Raw genomic sequence first — 19781 nt, 5'->3', positions numbered from 1 at the left:
TAATATATATATATATCAGTCTTTTTTAGTGTCTGCACTCCAAAGCTCATAACATAGGTGCACAGCCAAATTTTGAATATCCAGCAAAAAATATTCAGTGACCGGCACACCATTTAAAAATTGTCATAAGTTTATTTAAGACATATTGTTTTAAAAGAATCCGACGTTTCGGTCCCAAATAGGACCTTTCTTTTAAAACAATATGTCTTAAATAAACTTATGACAATTTTTAAATGGTGTGCCAGTCACGGAATATTTTTTGCTATATATATATATATATATACACACACACACATTCATATTTTTTGTTGTATATTTGACAATTTTTTTTTTCTATGGGGAACACCTATGGTAGAGGATGCCAGGCCAAATGCCCTTTCATTATCGCCCTTTAACTGGTCCTACCTTTATCATTACATTATCAGGCATAGACAACTGGGAGAATTGTGCTTTAGTTTGTAGAACAAGAAAAAATAGGGCTGAACAGTTGCTCTGTGGAAAGTTATAAATCATATACAGTATATATGTAGGCCAGTGGGACAGGAACAGTAACACCACAATATGAAAGTGTTTTAAAGTAATTAAAATATAATGTAGTGTTGCCCTGCACTGGTGACACTGGTGTGTTTGCTACAGTAACGCTACTATAGTCTATATCAGGGATCCCCAACCTTTCTTACTCGTGAGCCACATTCAAATGGAAAAAGTGTTGGAGAGCAACACAAGCATGGAAAAAATTCCTGGCGTGCAAATAAGAGCTATAATTGGCTATTTGGTAGCCCCTATGTGGACTGACAGCCTATAGACGCTTCTGTTTGGCTTTACACTGGGTTTTATGCAACCAAAAGTTGCCCCCAAGCCAGAAATTAAAAAATGGGCACCTACTTTGAGGCCACTGGGAGCAACATCCAAGGGGTTGGGAAACAACATGTTGCTCACGAGCCACTGGTTGGGGATCACTGGTCTATATAAATAAGCTGCTGTGTAGCCATGGGAGCAGACATTAAAGCTGGAAAAGGCACAGGTTACATAGTAGATAACAGATAAATCCTATAGAATACAATGGTGTTTTATCTGTTATCTGCTACATCATCTGTGCCTTTTCTCCTTTTTTCCAACGTCAGTGGTAGCCCCCTTGGCTACACAGCAAGGTATTTATATAAGCTATAGTAGTGTTTCTTAAACAAGCATGCAACTTTTACCAATGCAGGGCAACAGTACATTATAATTTAATTGTTGATACATTTTCATATTTTGGTGTTACTGTTCTAACTCTCTAATTATAATGACTCTTTTCTGCTAATGCCCATTTTTCTCTATTTCTTATTTCCCAACGTTTCAGATTTATTTCCCAGAATTCCATATTATCACCTCACCCCCAAGCGATGTACCTAACCATCACAGTCATGTTTTTAATGGTAGAGCTGATGGAAATGTGCCCTGTATTTATCAGTAAGTGATGCATTGCAAGTGATCCAACACACTCAGTTTAGTCCCATTATGCACAGTCTATAAACAGCATGTTTCAGCCTGAGGTCAGTGTTGGAGGTTATGGGATACATTCCACAGCTGGGGACACTTCCTGCCATGCATATGTGTGTGTGTATCAGCATGTATGTGTATTTGCTTGACTATCTATGTGACTGTATTGGTATGCATATGTCTGTGTGTCTGAGTCCTGATTGATAAGCTTCTTTATTATTGTGTGTCTGACAAACCAAACACAGACATCAATCTAGAGAAGGTGTGAGAGTGGGACAGGTAACCTAAGTGCATTACATGGCTTTATGTGTAATGGTTTGTAGTTTATAAAACTTGATAGAAAAACATTCAAGAGGCAGCTGGAATTATCCAGCTTCTTTATCCACAACACTGAAATAAACATTATGCCAATAAATGCAAACTACATGCTAGACTTAAAAAAAAAACAATATAAATATATTCACCAGAATTAAACTGTACAGTATGTATGTATATTTATTTTTAAAGACCTACTTATGTACACAGAGCTACAGTGGTAGGGGAATCAACCAAGTGGAGATCCCCTTACCTGAGGTTCAGATTAAAAATCCCCATGAGTGTTGAAAGTGAAAGTGATGACAATGTGACAGATGAGTGTTATTAATATATGCTTTGTAAACATGGGCGTTTAAAGTCCTTCAGTTTCAACCAATGGGATCAATGAACAAGCATGGGAATTTTGAAAGTTTCCCTACTGAACGGTTAGAACTGAAAGTAGAAGTGAGGAATTCCTATAAAGACTTTGTTTTCTAATATTTATTAATGGTAAAAGTAGAGTTCACAGAAGGGAACCCCCCAGCTCTCTATTCATTTATATTGGAGCATAGCCAAAGGGGAAAATAGAATTGGTGCTTTTACCATCTTTTGATAAATATCCCCTAAAATCCTGTGCAAGTGAAGAAAGAGCTGTGAAATTTAGCTCTGACATACTGTGGTGAACTATGTTTTCATCCTTTGATGGATATGCCTCTTTGTGTACATGTGCTTTGAACTAATTAATATATATGTGCAGAAGAATAATGTGTGGACTAACAGCCAAATATATTTCATGATCCCCTTCGGTGACTTAATAGAGGGAGCAGACCCTGGCTATTATTAAGCCATTGAGGTAACACCACTCAAGCTTTTGCATATCTACAATTTCCAGTATTCTCCCACAATATTAGGCTACAAGCGAAGGGGTTCAGGGGGAATCTTACTAAAAACAGCCACTTTGCTAAGGCTGCCTTTCCTTCATATATACGGTACATTTTGTATTTGGCCTGCAGGCCTTATGAGGGTAATTAGGTCATCCACGTGTGCTGCCTCCTTTTGTTTGGTCTGTGGGATGACAAGGCAATTAGCAAGTGTGTGTCCAGCTTTTAACATTAGAGATCTGAGTACAAATAAAATGTTTACAAACCTTTAGGGCAGTGACACACGGGGAGATTAGTCGCCACGCAGCAAATCTTAGTTGTCACGGGCGACTAATCTCCCCAAAATGCCATCCCACCGGCTAGAATGTAAATCGCCGGTGGGATGGTATACGCGGCACTGTGATTTGCCAAAGTCACCCAAAATTTCCTCTCAAGGCAACTTTGGCGACTTTGGCAAATCGCGCCACCACATATGCCATCCCACCAGTGATTTACATAATAGCCGGTGGGATGGCATTGCGGAGAGATTAGTTGCCCACGACAATGAAGATTTGTTGCGCGGCGACTAATTTTCCCGTGTGTCACTGCCCTTAGACAGCTTATAAGGTAATTGACAGGAGTTTTCATTTCATTCTTAAGGCCATTGGTGATTTGATTCTTTCTTGTTGGACCATGAGTTCTGGTAGCATACACAACTCTGGACAATGATAGAAAAAGTAGTTATAAAAAGTGTTCAAGTATATTAATCAAAAAGTTTCAGTGGTTTTAAATGTAAATGTTATTGAAATCAGAATTTGTTTGCACTTTCTGCACTGCTGATTCTGGCTGTTGAAACAATATAGTTCTCCTACCAGTAGCGTAACTACTCTGCGATGAACCCTCCTGCAAAAAAATAATTGTTGCAACTGTGGGGTCTGTCTCCTCTATTCTTACGCCACTGTCTCCTACAGCAGGAACTCTAGTTTTTACAATACCTTTCCTGCTTCTGTATAAATCTAAAGTAATTAATAGATGAAAGGAGTTAATTACCTCACCAAATGAGTAAACTAGATTTTAAATATGGTAATGCAGAATATACACCTTTTGGATGCTATATTGCAGATCTGAGATAAAAATGTAGGCCCATAAGGCAGGTTGTTTTGAGGTGTGATAGTCATCATTTGCCTCATTTTAAATGTTTTTTCTCATATAGACAGCTTACACGAGTGGACAGATTTGCCAGTTATCAAGATATTAAATTGATATGTTGTGCTGATAAAAGAAAAATTTGTAGAATGGGCAAATCCTTCCTCACTTCCTCATCTGAAGAGAATTGGATTGAGAGATTAACCATTCCACAAATGGGATAAAATTGGGTTGAATGGAGCATGGCACTATTTTGCAATTTACATTGCTACATTTATTTTGTTCACTATACAAATTTTACTGATGTGCAGCCTCATTTCTTGCACATTATAAGAAAGAGAAACAGCAACTTAGGTTAGAGGAGAGCTGTACAATTTTATGAAATGTATGTATGGGATGCACTCAATGCAAAATTACTACATTTAGCAAAATACTAAATCCCAAAAAAAGTTTTGCCAGAATCCCAAACTGAAATTTGCCAATGTAATTTTGAGAAAAATAAAAAAAATTACAATTGTGACCAAAAAATTGCTATATAACTTAGAGCAGTATTGAATGTTGTTTTTATTGCAAAATATAACAATTTAGTCAGTGTGCTGATTCTGGCCCATGGCCAACAAAACTGACTAGTGCCACCTCTATCATCAAGTCAGTACTAGTGAGAGATAAATTCATGACCAGTCATCTTAATTGATCCTGTACCCATAAAGGGATTATTGATCACATGTTGGGTTTGTCTCACACAGAGAGAAAGTCACCCATGTGACCTTAGCCTTTTAGGGGCATATTTATTATAGTGTGTAAGTTGATGTTGCCCATAGCAACCTATCAGATCTTTGCTTTTGTTTTCTAACTGTAGGTCAGTGCTGTCCAACTGGCGGCCCGCGGGCCGCATGCGGCCCGCGACCCCCCTCTGTGTGGCCCCCCACCTGTCTGGCTGCTTTGATGGCTTACTCTTGTGTAAGCTTTAAATGGTATCAGTACTGTGATTAACTGCCCCCCCTGCATGGTTCTCACCTCAGATTCAGGCTGTAATCCCCCTGTATTGTTTAAATATGTAATCCCCTGTGTTGTTCACACCTTTTAATCTCTGCATTGTTCACCCCCTGCAGTGTTCACACCTCAGGCTCAGACTGTAATCACCCCATTGTTCCCCTGTTCACACCTCAGGAGCAGTAGAAACCCACAAATAATCCCTGCACACTACAAAAAGAACATATACTGAGGTGGTACTGCAATTAAAAAGTTTTTTAATATATAGTTATTGTGCAGACTGTAGGAGCAGTGCCAGCATTGTGTCACTGTATGCTGCCTGTGTGTGCCATACACACAGGCATCATAGGGCAAGCAGAGTATGGCACACACAGGCAGGGTAGGGAAGGCAGAGTATGGCACACACAGGCAGAGTATGGCACAAACCAACCAAGAATGGCAAACACAGTGAAAGTATAGCCCACGCAGGCAAGGTAGGGAAGGCAGAGTATGGCACACACAGGCAGGGTAGGGAAGGCAGAGTATGGCACACACAGGCAGGGTAGGGAAGGCAGAGTATGGCACATACAGGCAGGGTAGGGAAGGCAGAGTATGGCACACACAGGCAGGGTAGGGAAGGCAGAGTATGGCACACACAGGCCAAGTATGGCACAAACCAGCCAAGTATGGCACACAGGCAGGGTAGGGAAGGCAGAGTATGGCACACACAGGCAGGGTAGGGAAGGCAGAGTACGGCACACACAGGCCAAGTATGGCACAAACCAGCCAAGTATGGCACACAGGCAGGGTAGGCAAGGCAGAGTATGGCACACACAGGCAGGGTAGGGAAGGCAGAGTATGGCAGGTTTTTGCTGTACTACAACCATTAATATGGGTATGGTCATGTGATAACATGGGTGTGGTTTCAAGTGGGTGCGGTTTCAAAAAGGGGAGTGGTCAAAACTGGCTTCCATTATCGGCCCTCCACCACATAGGTCGGAAAAATTCCGGCCCTCGGTACAACAGAAGTTGGACAGCACTGCTGTAGGTGACCGTTTAAATTTAATTGCTGATTGGTTGCTATGGGCAACAACTCTGGTGATGGCTTACACACTGTAATAAATATGCCCCTATTTATGTGTTCTTTTTAGTGTTCTTTTGTATGCAATAATGTTAAATATATTTTTGTAGATAAGCCTTCAGGCAAATGTGAATTCAAAATCATATTGAGCCTAAAAAAATTGCCGTTTAAACGCTAACATTTTTAAAAATTCTTGTCATTATCATAGGACCAAGCTTATCTTGAAAAGCTCATTTAAAAGTAAGATTTGTCGATCAACAAAAACGACCATTTCAAGCAATATCGTCTAGTTGAAGCTAGGAAAACTACCTGCTTGGTCTACAGTATCTAGAAGAATTAAGTCTAAAACAACTGGACTTTTCTGAGTTTTTCTTGAAAACGTTTCACCACTCATCCGAGTGGCTTCTTCAGTTCAGAACAACAAATTGCAAACAATTGGACAATGGATACATTTCATTGTTAACAACAAAAATTTTCAAACCTTCCAGATCAATTTTCTGACCAATGTCGGATGAAAAACTGACCTTACGATAATTTTACGGATTTGTCGGAACATGCTAAAATTGGTTGTTAACTTCTATTTTAACCTTTTAACATTTCAACATTTTAAAAACACAGTACCAAGTTCACAGTTGAAAACAAGAAGAATGAAAACAGAATTTTAGTTTTACAACACACTGAAACCAGTTCTCTTGCTGTATTTACTCCATACTCCATACGTGTCTCCTGATTTAACATGCCCAGTCCCTACTGATGAAAATCATTATACTACTAACACAGCACGTATTAGTTTCTCTTGTTTCTCAATAAAAGGATAATATCACATCAAAATTGTAGTTAAGTTCTTTATAATAAAAATATCACAGGGAAGATATGTCAGTGTAGGATTTATTATCAAATTAAATTAGATAATTGTTCACACTGAAAATGCATGCACATTGCTACTGTAAATGTCTGAAGGAGAGGTTTGTGTTTAGCTATTCAGTTGTCAGCACTTAACAGTGTGCAGTTATTAGTGTGTCTACTCTGGTTTTTGGTTTACCAGCTTCACTGTTAATTTCTCCCACCTCCGCCCACATGGGTCTGCCATTGTTTGCCTCAAGGAACTTTTTCCAAATGGCCATGTCCTTTTTGATCTCACTGGTGGCCTTAATCCTGTTCATAGGTTTCAACCAGCCTCCTACAATGTACTCTCCATATTGGCAGCACCTGCATTGCAAAGTCCAATTAATCAAGCAACTTGGACTTTTTTTTACAAAGGTATTTGGTCTCCTGTGGCTTTTATCATGATAGTTCTTAGCGTGTTCCTCTTCTCCATAGGAGAAGCTGGTAATTTCCCCTGTCCATTTTATTCCTACTGTTAGATCCTTCCATGTTATACCATACAATTTAGACAAACTTGGATGAACTCTGATGAGGGAGAAAAGCATTTTGTAAGGAGATACATAGTAAAGCATTTTACAGGATGAGATACTGATTGGAGATGGTTTGCCTAGCATCTTTAAGTATACACATTAACAGATCATTTAATTTCCCCTGCAGGTAATAGGTATATATTGTAATGACTGTCTGGTGACACATGTTTGGTGCACAAAAGCAGGGAAGAGGTGGTGCCCTGTATATATTGCCAGAAGCACTTGTATGTCCTCTGTCCTTATCATCCCCTAAAGACGCCTACAACTATGTATTCAGTATAGGAAAATTATAATTTAGCTACAATCCTATAGATTAGCAATTGAGTCACATTTGTACCAATGTAGTAACCCATAGCAGCCAATCAGATATTTTCTTTCATTTACTGTTTTTGCCAACTGATTGATGATTAGTTGGTATGTGTAACTGAACTGTAAATTTGCCTGAGTGAATTATGATTGCTTGAGGTTCAACAAAACAGCATGAGGCTATTGATTTGACACTAGTCCTGGCTGCACTCCCTGATAAAGCTGAAATACAATACCTTAGGGGGTGTTGGGAAATTCAGCTTAATATACAAAGCTATGGATCATTTATACATGTTTTAGAATAATATAATGGGATGATAAATTTATGTTCTCAGAGCATGTAATTACTAGGTATATGGGTTTTTTTTTGCCCAGAGAAACCATCTTTCAAAGCTGTATGATGTACTGTTTTCCTAGCTACATATGTGTCTGTTTAACAATTAACATGGTTAGCTGGTTGTGGTGGGGGGTATTACCTGCGCCATTTTTTGCTGCTATCATATAGATTAATATACACACACAGCCCTTTCCTACGCCGGCCATTCTGTGCACTGCAGGATTCGTGTCTGTCACCATGGTAACTGTAGTGCTATGCTTACTGTTAGAGATGCACCCTCTTGTCAGACAGTGGATGTGTGTGTGTGGACATGCCAGACTTGCTAATGCAGCTGCCCTGTTTAAAAAACATGCCCTTGTGCATGGCACTTTATTTACATTGGGTAGCTACGCGGTGCTTATGACACTTTTTACATTTACAGGAAATCCATTTTCATTAGCACATTTGTGTTTGAGTTTAACTAAGGCGCAAATTGGTGTATAGCACTGTTCATATAGAAATCAGCATGTCAGTGTTTGTACTGCCACATATATTCCAGTGTGTATTGTCCCTGCGTATGTGTATTTCTGTAAGCCTCTGAGTGCCGGTGGGGGTATTCATTAATGAGGTGCAAGTACTAAAGGTTGTGACTTAATTATGAAGCTTTGACTGACACTTGTCTTTCATCCTGAAAGCCTTGAATCAGGTCATCAACATATTTAACACCGAGGTGCCAGTCACACCATGGTTATTAGTAAGAGGCTGTGCTTTGGTGCCTTTTGGTAATGCAGCACTCTTTATCAAGTATTAGTAGGTGCTTTTATATAACACTACTTGGTTATAAACCCCTTCATAGCTTTATTAATGTCTAGTATTATACATTGGAAAAGTGCTGTGTCACAAAGAGATTTTCTATATATAATAAAGTATATTTTTTAAGAAAAACTGGACCTCCTTTGAAAACATGCTTATATATAGGAGTGGATAAATCTCTAGGCACCCCTAGGCTACAGGGGCCCAGTATAATCGGGGGCCCTTCCTGCAGCTACTGCCGGCCCCCTTGCTAAGACAACTGAACACCCTGTGATGTTACTGATGTGCACCAAGCATGATGTGACATCACGGAGCACAGACATACATCCCGCTCATCCTCTGTTCAACATAGATGGACATAAGCACCATCTTGTATAAGTTAGTTGTAATATGCTTCTTATGCTTTTTTTCTCCCTGCACAGATAGAGAGAGTGTAGCCTAGGGGGGCCTTACATGTCGTTAATTAATTAAGGTAGCCTGTCTTTGTTCTATGATTATTCAGTACATGAAGTAAGGGCTCACCTTAAAATATTCCTAATATGTCTGCAGCCTAGCCTTAATACTGTCTTTAGGCTAGTGCAACATGGGGCCGATTCTCGGCCTGTGGATAAATTCCGGGGCGAGAATCCACCCCTCTGATAGTTTGGGCTGCACCCAGAGCCATTGTGTCATACATAGGCAGATTTCAGCTGCCAATTTGGGGCCTTCAGACCAATTGGGCAGCTTATCCGCCTGTGTATAGGCACCCCGATGGCCCTACCGAGCGATATCTAAAATTGGCCAGATCTTGATCAGGCATGTTTGATTTTCCTGTAGGGACCGCATTGACTCATTGATGTGGTCCTTAGTCTGACGGCCCCAATACCCGTCATTTTAATTTGATTGTTTGGACCAATATTGCCCACCTTAGGTGGGCATATCAAGAGAAGATCCACTTGTATGATGAAGTCGTCGCCCATGTGGCACTAGCCTTAACATAGGTCCTCTTTAGCCCTAAGCTAAGACTGTATACCTGGCTGTTTAGGCACCCCTTCCAATAAAAAAAAAACCTTAGTTAGTATACACATATATCACAATATGCGCAAATGATTTCATGCCTCACATAAAATATAACAGGTAATAATGCCATGTACTGGCTAACAGATATATGTAAGAATGCAAGCTTTAGAGAAAAAAATAAAGATTACATCTCTTCATCAGACATTTTCATGATGTTACCTGCCTCACACAGAAGTGGTTTTAGGTTCAGTTAATCCTTAGTGAAATATGTTCCTAATGTTTTTATGTTCTTCTTGTTTGCGTAGGTTTTCATGAGGTGCTCTGAATTCCTCCCACACTCCAAATGGATAGTTAATTCTGATGAAATTTACCTCAGTTTGCTATATTAATTCACCTTGAGCACCTTAAGCATCACTAGAACCCAAGACTCCTGGATATTTGCTTGTAGCTTCACCTTCCTCAGCCAAACAACAGGCCTTCTGATTCTCTCTGTCACTCCTAGTCAGATGACAATAGTGTATGCGTGTCAGCCTGTAGTTAGGAAACTAAAGTGCAAGCTCTACTAGTAAATGGACATAATAGAAACTGCATGGAAATACTGGGTCACAAAACTGAACAAAAATGAAAAGGAAAATAGAGGTGTGGGATCCATTATATGGAAATCCTTTATCCAGAAAGCTCCCAATTACCAGAAGCTAGTCTCCCATAGACTGCATTTTAATTAAAGTCCACATTTTTAAAATCATTTCCTTTTTCTCTGTAATAAAACAGTACTTAGATGCAATTAATCCTTAATGGCAGCAAATCAATCCTATTGGGTTTAATCAATGTTTATTTTTTTAGTTAACGGTATTGATTCAAATCACAGAATGACCCCTTATCTGGAAAACCCCACGTTCCAAGCATTCTGAATAACAGTCACTATACCTTTAGGGCTCTGGCACACGGGGAGATTAGTCGCCCGCGACAAAACTCCCTGTTCGCGGGCGACTAATCTCCCCGAGTTGCCATCACCTGCCATCCCACTGGCGAAAATGTAAGACGCCGGTGGGATGGCACACGCAGTGGCACGATTTTGGCAAATCGCCGCAGTTGCCTTGCAAGGCTTTTTCGGCGATTTCCTGAAATCGCGCCGCCGCATGTGCCATCCCACCGGCGACTTACATTTGTCGCGGGCGACTAATCTCCCCGTGTGCCAGAGCCCTTAGTAGGATTACTATTGTATAAGCTCTACCTGACTTTTGATGCTGGGTTGTCAAATGGAATAATAATGATGTCATACAGGGTGTGGTATTATTTCTGGTATAGAAACCTCCAACTCATTAGGCATTAGCACATGTGTGTTTTCAGCCAAAATCCTCTCTGCATTCATACTGACAGGCGTATGCTGTATACTCTGGCTGAGAAAACCACTCAGTGTGATATTAGCTTAAAGCAGGAGGTCCCAGTGAGATTAGGTTTTTTCTCACAAGTGCCCCTAAAATTATTAAGGACTTGCAGTATATGGTAGAACATGTCTAGCTGATTCAAATGAGGGGGTATGAAGTGTCTGCCCTTGTCACAGTGGGTCTTAGAAAATGCCCCTTTTTGCCTATTACCTAGGTTTTTGAGATTTACTGGTTAGCACTGCTGCCTTGCAGCAATGTGGTCTTGAATTTAACCTGACCAGGACATTATTTGCAATTCAAATCATTGGTATGTTCTCCCCATATCTGTTGAATGTTTCCCCTGGGTATTCTGGTTTCCTCCCACATTCCACACATACATGCTGGCTTCTGGTGACAATCCCCCTAGTGTGAGTGTATTGTAGGAATGTAATAGGAATCTTAGATTGTGAGATTGGTTGTAGCACAGACTGATGTGAATGATGAGCAATTTTTTAGAGGGGCAGAATACCCCCTTATTCATTGGTTAATGAATAGGGCTTGTTCTAAGCATACTTTTTGCCTAGTGTTTTAATCACTAAAAAATTTAAACAGGTCAAACTGTAAAACTGAAGCTGCTCTGTGTTTGGTTCTTGCAAAGCAGATAATTAGACTACCAGTGCACAAATAACCACCCTGCATGATGAACTTCAGCTAACAAAACAGCAACAACAAAGGGGTAAAGGTTGTATACTGGTACATACCCTACCTCCTATCTACCTCCAGGGACCAAACATAAAGTTGCTTTAGTCTTTCTGTGTGACCCTTAGATTTAGATTTTTTTGTGATTAAAACAATATGCAAAAAGTATGTTTAGCACAAGCCCTATTCATCGCACTCATGTGGAAGAAGAGGGGTATGCCCTTTTAGGTACTGCATGAAGTAGATTGTCACAATATACATAAAGGATAGTAAAAATATAATGAAAAAGATGTTTATTAACGTTGCCGTAATTCAAGGGGCACCAGACCCACAAATTGGTAATGTATGATATACAGTATTTTTTCCTGTTTTCAGCCATTTCTGGTTCACTCTAAAGTCTGGCAGTGTTTCTAGGTTTCTCTGTTTGTTCTGCATAGGAGTTTGTGTGAGCATATGAATCACTGTACTTATCTGTTAGAATTACAAACATTAGGCATAGCATGTCAGCATACAATAGGACAGCACAGACCCAAGGCGCTATCTTGCATACCTCTAACCCCAATTAAACTTGTTGGTTTATTTCTCTTTGCAGAGATAGGTGGCAAATGGGAATGTGAAAATAGGATTAAGACATGATGACTAGAAGAGCCACCAAAGAGATAGATGGGATTAAGACAGGGTTTCCAAATTCCCTTCTCTAGTAATTGTATCTTTATGTTTGCAAAGAAACAAATTAAAAAAGAACTTCTGTAATGAAACATTATTTAGGCTTTTTTTTGTGTGCCATTGCCCAAGTGGAAACTGCATATAACCAGATCTTCTGCTTTGTTTGCTGGAATTTACAAAATAAAAGATTCCTGCAAGCAAGTAGCAAATAGACTGTGTGCACCATTTATGATAATGAAGAGCACATTTACACAAAAACACACACAATTACGAATAGCCATAGAGAATGAAAAACACCTGTGAGAACTATCCCCTGGGGCACTGCACACTAATGCATTTCTCATCTGCTTGTGATCTTTCTTAGTGCACTAAACTCCTAGTAGTCAATAAGCACACATCAATTCTGTTGATTTTAACAGTTTTTATTATACAACCGATAAATAGATTTAAGCCAGGTTTTGTCGAGGAAGTATTTATTGGATTTACTCAACTGGCAAGGTCTCAAGTGAATCTTTAACAACATATTTCAGTGAAATAAACAAAACATTTATTGGCTCAAAATTAAACAAACAATTCCAAAATAAGCAGTAAACATACTATACCAAACAATGGATAGGTACATCCCAGTGCCCCATGGTACCCACTCTCCTAACACGTTTCGCACCATTGGGTGCTTTATCAGAGGATTATTGTATTATTGTTTTTCATGGTTATTACTGTTCATAAATTACAAAAAAAATGTTTTTTCGAGTAATTAGTACGATTTGTGAAAATGAAAATACAAACTTTAATAAACAGGCCCCTGAGAGTTGGCAGAAACTTTCTACATACTGGATTTTTGGATAATCGATTGTATACCTGTATATTAGCTACCTGTATATTAGCAACAGTGTTTCAGTTAAGATATGGCAGCAGTGGCCTGGACTTTTTGGGAAAATGCCAAAGATAACACCCAGAACAGCTGACATGAGGAAGTGCATGAATAGTGGTTTTGTTTACAGTGTGAGAAAAGAATGTTTTTGCACATAATTTAGGACATATGATCTGAAAGTCTTTCTCTGATATGTTCAGCTTTAGCTGAGAGATCTAGGGCCATGTAAAGTTGCTGCACAATTGTGCCCCTATAGCATAAGTACTATACCTGTTCCTAACATGGGCAAATGTTTAATAAATAGAGTGCTAACCACCATGGATAGCTTTCCTGCACAGGGATTTATAACAACCACCTGAACCATATAAGGCAGTAATTCTTGGTTTTTCATGAGGCAGGGGCACATGTCTGGACCCTTAAAATATTTGTTTTATAGTCTTTGGGTTTAACATATCACATACTTTGCTTTAAACATATGGGTAGGGCCCCTTTATGGCTTTAGAAGCTTGCCGTTATAAGTATAGTTTGAGTTAGCCTAAAATAGTTTCAAGAATATCTAGAGTAACAAATCTTAACCTGACTAGCCTGCAGGACAACAACTTAGCTTCCAGGATAGGCTTACCCATTTACTGCTTTTACAGGTCAGATGTGCTTGGATTTCTGTCTTTGGAACTCCACAGAATACCACCAATGATTCACAACAATACACACAATTTGGTGTACCATACTTGCAGTGGCGGATTAATGACATGTGAGGATCCTAGGCTACACTTTCCAAAGGGCCCCCCTCTCTCTGTCCATGCAGGGAGAACTAACTTAGACAAGGTGGTGCTTATGTCTGTGTATATTAAACAAGTAGCGGATAAGTGGTGTGTATGTCTGTGTGCCCTGACATTCCATCGCTGGCATACGCCAAACACAATGCGACATCAGGTCGCACAGACATATGTGCTACCTATCCTCTACTTGTTCAACATACAGGGACATAAGTTGTCTTAAGCTTCTCATCTCCCTGCACGGACATGCGCACAACTTAAGTTGTCTCGGCATGGGGACGGGCAACAGCTGCAGAAAGGGCCCCTAATTACATTGGGCCCTTAGGCTGTAGACTAGGGGTGCACAATGATTAATCCGCCCATGCATACTTGTGTGCTTATATGTAAATGGCATGGTGACAAAGTGGTTAGTGTGACTGCCTTTCATTGCTGGGTCCAATACAAGAGAATATATGGCCTCCCTCTGTTTAGGTGCTCTGGTTTTCTCCCAAAAATATACTTAATGCTAATTGTGTGTCCATTGGGGCAAACACTGAGCTATAAAAGGGGGATATAATAATAATCAGCAGTATAGCTCAACATACCAGATAAAATGTCCAAGAATGCATAACATATCTGGAAACAATAGAACCAATTTTATTTAGGTAGCACATAATGCTGTACTAATAAATGAGCCACTAAGTGAGAAGTTGCAAAGTTGAGTGCCACCTGGGTACAGGATGTAAGCAAAATGTACCAGTGCATTACAGGTATGGGAGCCGTGGCTTCTGCAAAAGTTCACTGCGGAAAATTTGTTACGCGTCAAAAAAAGTCACAGTCATGTCAAAATGGGTGCAGCCACATCAAAATAGGCAACATGGTAGTAGTTTCGGGACAGATTCGCTCATCACTAGATACAAACTCAAGTCTGTATTTAGGGCCCACTCTATTTAAATAAGGTCAATGTATGTAAACAGGATAAAAGGGTTTTCCCATGACAGATCCTTAGGATACAACAACAGAGACACCAGGAGACCTGAGGCAGGTAGACCAGGAAAAATCAGGAATATCAGCTGAAAGGAGTGGTTGCAGTACCCGCTGTTTATTTTTTTTCTATCTGTTTGCATGCCATAGTTTGTATTTCCCACTGCCATACAGCACTGTGTAAATAATTATAACAGTTTACTCTCTATATGCTGCTGTATTAGCAACCCCTTACATAACACCTCATTAGGAAAAGGAATCTGAGTGCTACAGGGCAGGGAATTTTTATGGATGAAAGCACAAGGCATATCATCTTATAAACCACTGTTTCTTAGAAGTATGGAAAACTACTTCGAAAATTTAGAAGATAGAAGCCCCCAAAACATTTTGGATTAATCTACATAGCTCTAAGCACTGGTATTTATTGTTCCTTATGCGTCATTAGGCAGCAGCTTGCAGTGCTTCCTAACCTGTAAAATTCAACTGGAGGAGAAGCTATAAAAAAAACACTCATGGGTCTATAAATTATGCCTATTTGCAGAATACTTGGATTACTGGTGATGGCTGTATTGAAAAGAACAAAGATGTGAGCATTCAGACACTCAAAGGATTTCACAAGTGTACAGGCCCAAAATGCATAGGGTTCAAGCAAAGTTTTTATCCATGTGACCTGTGTGGAATCCTTTGAGTGCCAATGCTCACATCTTTGTTGTTTATGGCTCCCTATGCTGAGAGTCTGGAGCTGATGCACCTGGACCGCCTTTTCTACTGGGTGAGTGCCTCTATGCCTTGGTCTTTTGTGCCCTTTTTATCTTTTTGGTTAGCGATGGCCATATTGCACTGAAGTGTCAGCCAGATTGCTAATCATTTGACTTTAAACCATTCCATGTTGAGTAAATACTTTTTAAATGTCCAGATGGGGTGTGATTGGCTAAGATTTTTTTTGTCCAGAATAACTGACTGCAATACAAATGAATGGCTTAACACTTGTTTGACTGTGTATTGGCGCTAACTAGCATAATGCTGCAAACATAATAGTGGTCCTTAGATGGGGGCCAGATAATAGATTTTCATAGACTCGTATGAAAGGGTCTGTAACCTAGAATTATCATCATAACACAAAGCCAGACACACATTGGGCGTGATTAGCTTTCTAACAAAAATGTTTTACTAATGGTTTAGCAAATTATGGCCTGAAAATGTTAGTTATAATGCACAGGACTGCTGTACCAATTTCCAGTACTGTGCAGACTAAGTTATACCCCGCTGATCTCCTCCATATGGGCAGCCCCTTTCAGGTTGACTGCCTTTGAATACCTTGATTTCCACCTGAGCTCAGTGGAACTACAGACTGAAGCCAAGCACTGAGGATGCAGTGGAGAAGTGATACTGACACTAAAAAGTTACAAAATATTAATGTACAATAAAAGTTATCGATCGGTCATATTGATCATTTTTTGCTGATAGGGCTACTTTGTATGTAATTGTTACATGAAGTCCCTAAACCTATCTGAAGTTGCCAACCTGACTGTTCCTTCTTAAACTGTCAGTTATAATGCTAGCAGGAGTCTGTTAGTGCTAATGCTAACAGACTCCTGTTGCTCAAATATGGCAGCCCTCTCGTAGAGAAACATGGGGGATCAGATAGGTAATGTAAAAGCATAGATGTAAAATAAGGTTTAATTTCTGGTGTCAGTATCTCTTATTTAGATTCAGACCTGTAAGTTAAGTCTTGGCATGATGAGAGAGGGCATAACGGTATAAGATACCTGCAAGTGCACCTTTGTATTTAATATCTACATATATTGTTCCACACATGTGGCACTTGACCATCCTATTCCTCCTACCACTACTCTTGGGGGCACATTTACTAACCCACGAACGGGCCGAATGTGTCCGATTGCGTTTTTTTCGTAATGATCGGTAATTTTGCGTTTTTTTGCGATTTTTTCGGCGTCTTTACGATTTTTGCGTAAAAACGCGAGTTTTTCGTAGCCATTACGAAAGTTGCGCAAAGTCGCGATTTTTTCGTAGCGTTAAAACTTGCGCGAAATGTCGCGCCTTTTAAGTTTTAACGCTATGAAAAAGGCGCGACTTTGCGCGCAAGTGTTAACGCTACGAAAAAAATCGCGACTTTGCGCAACTTTCGTAATGGCTACGAAAAACTCGTTTTTTTACGCAAAAATCGTAAAGACGCCGAAAAACTCGCGTTTTTACGCAAAAATCGTAAAGACGCCGAAAAAATCGCAAAAAATATGAAAAAGTCGCAAAATGTTCGTTTCCAATCGGAATTTTTCCAATTCGGATTCGAAATCGTGTCTTAGTAAATCAGCCCCTTGGTGTGAGACCAACAAAAGGCACTGAATGTGTTTTAACTACATATAAATACAAATATTGTAGCAATTGTTGAGCTGTCAAAATATTTGTTTTACTTTAAGCTGCATTTGGATGTGGAAGCATCTGTTTTGCATTGGTTCTAAGAATGTCACTCTGCAGTGTTTATCTGGCCAGAGGCCCAAAGTTGGCTTATGATGAACAGTGATGGATTTGCCTGGGATGCTGCTTCAGGTCTTTGAAAGTGTAGAGACTGTAGGCCACTGTACCATTCTGAGGCTTAGAACTGACTATAATAATTAAGCTTTTTTGCCTCTGATATTTTTTGCACACTACTGGTCTTCAAGCTCTTTGCACTTTGTGCTTTCTGGATGGATATTGTTCTGTACTTTTATTTAATAAGTGTAAAATGTAAAACTTGTTTGTATGCAACAATTACTGGAAGCAGTACCCTGCAGTTATACACACTGGAATGCACCACACAGTTCATCGGCTCATCCCTTATTTCACACTTTTTTTTCTATAAGGCAAAGCGATCCATTAGATCAGTGCTGTCCAACTGGCGGCCCGCGACCCCCCTCTGTGTGGCCCCCCACCTATCTGGCTGCTTTGATGGCTTACCTTTGAGTAAGCATTAAACGTTATCAGTACTGAGATTAACTGGCCCCCTGCATGGTTCCACCTCAGATTCAGGCTGTAATCCCCCTGTATTGTTTAAAAATGTAATCCCCTGTGTTTTTCACACCTTTTAGTTTCTGCATTGTTCACCCCCTGCAGTGTTCACACCTCAGGCTCAGGCTGTAATCACCCACATTGTTCACTTCTTCACACCTCAGACATAGGTACTGTAGGCAGAGTATGGCACATACAGCCAGCATAGGGCAGGTAGAGTATGGCACACACAGGCAGCATAGGTCAGGGAGGGTATGGCACACACAGGCAGGGTAGGGCAGGCAGAGTATGGCACACACAGGCAGGGTAGGGCAGGCAGAGTATGGCACACAGGCAGGGTAGGGCAGGCAGAGTATGGCACACAGAGGCAGCATAGGGAAGGCAGAGTATGGCACACACAGTCAGGGTAGGGCAGGCAGAGTATGGCACACACAGGAAGGGTAGGGCAGGCAGAGTATGGCACACACAGTCAGGGTAGGGCAGGCAGAGTATGGCACACACAGGAAGGGTAGGGCAGGCAGAGTATGGCACACACAGTCAGGTTAGGGCAGGCAGAGTATGGCACACACAGGCAGGGTAGGGCAGGCAGAGTATGGCACACAGAGGCAGCATAGGGAAGGCAGAGTATGGCACACACAGGCAGGTTAGGACAGGCAGAGTATGGCACACACAGACAGCATAGGACAGGCAGAGTGCTGCCTGTGTGTGCCATACTCTGCTTGCCCTATGCTGCTTGTGGGAGGTGAACCTGGCAGGGATTTGTTGTGGGAGTTTGTTAGCAGTTGGAAATAGCCATTAAATGGTCCCAAAGGTGAGTAATTATGTACTGGGGGTTGCTCTGCTATCTACAGGGGAGGAGGAGGCATATGGAATTTAAGGGTATATCTTAATATGACATAATTCTTTCACATATGAATGATGGTTGATATCCCCACAGTAAGGACCAAGCATTTGGGATTTTGCTGTGCTACCACCATTGTGATAAAATAGGTGTGGTTTGAAGTGGGTGTGGTTTGAAAAAGGGGAGTGGTCAAAACTGGCTTCCATTAGCGGCCCTCCACCATGTATGCTAGAGAAATTCCGGCCCTCGGCACCGTAGAAGTTGGACAGCACTGCATTAGATGGTATAGGCTGGATATGCAAGGTTCGGCTTACAACTTGGACCATAGGTGTATCATAAGCTCATGGGCAGTGTGACTCTTGAGATGAGCCACATCCCAACAGCATTAAAGGAAAACTATACCCTCAGAATGACTACTTAACCAACAAATAGTTTATACATCTTAAGTGTCCTGTTGAAGTATCTTGCCAAACTGGAATATATATATCAGTAAATATTGCCCTTTTACATCTTTTCCCCTGAGCCACCATTTAGTGATGGTCTGTTTGCTCCCTCAGAGATCACATGACCAGAAATAATGCAGCAACTGTAACAGGAAGAAATGTGGGAGTAAAGCACAGAACTCTGTCCATAAATTGGCTTGTTTACATGTACCATGAATCCTATGATCCCAGGAGGTGGCCCTTAGTACTTAAAATAGCAGTTTTCTAATTAGGATTACCCAATGGCACATACTACTAAAAAAGTATATATTTATGAAAATGGTTTATTTACACAGTTTTACATATAAGTTATTTTATGTGATACCCCCATTGTTTGGGATAAAGTTTTTCTTTAAATTAACTACAGTTAACCTTTGTAACTCTAAAAAAGAAAGACACTTTCATGACTCTTTTACACATAGACAC

The sequence above is a fragment of the Xenopus tropicalis genome, chromosome 2 (assembly GCF_000004195.4).
Source record: "Xenopus tropicalis strain Nigerian chromosome 2, UCB_Xtro_10.0, whole genome shotgun sequence".
Lineage (NCBI taxonomy): Eukaryota > Metazoa > Chordata > Amphibia > Anura > Pipidae > Xenopus > Xenopus tropicalis.
Note: the sequence above shows the minus strand (reverse complement) of the source record.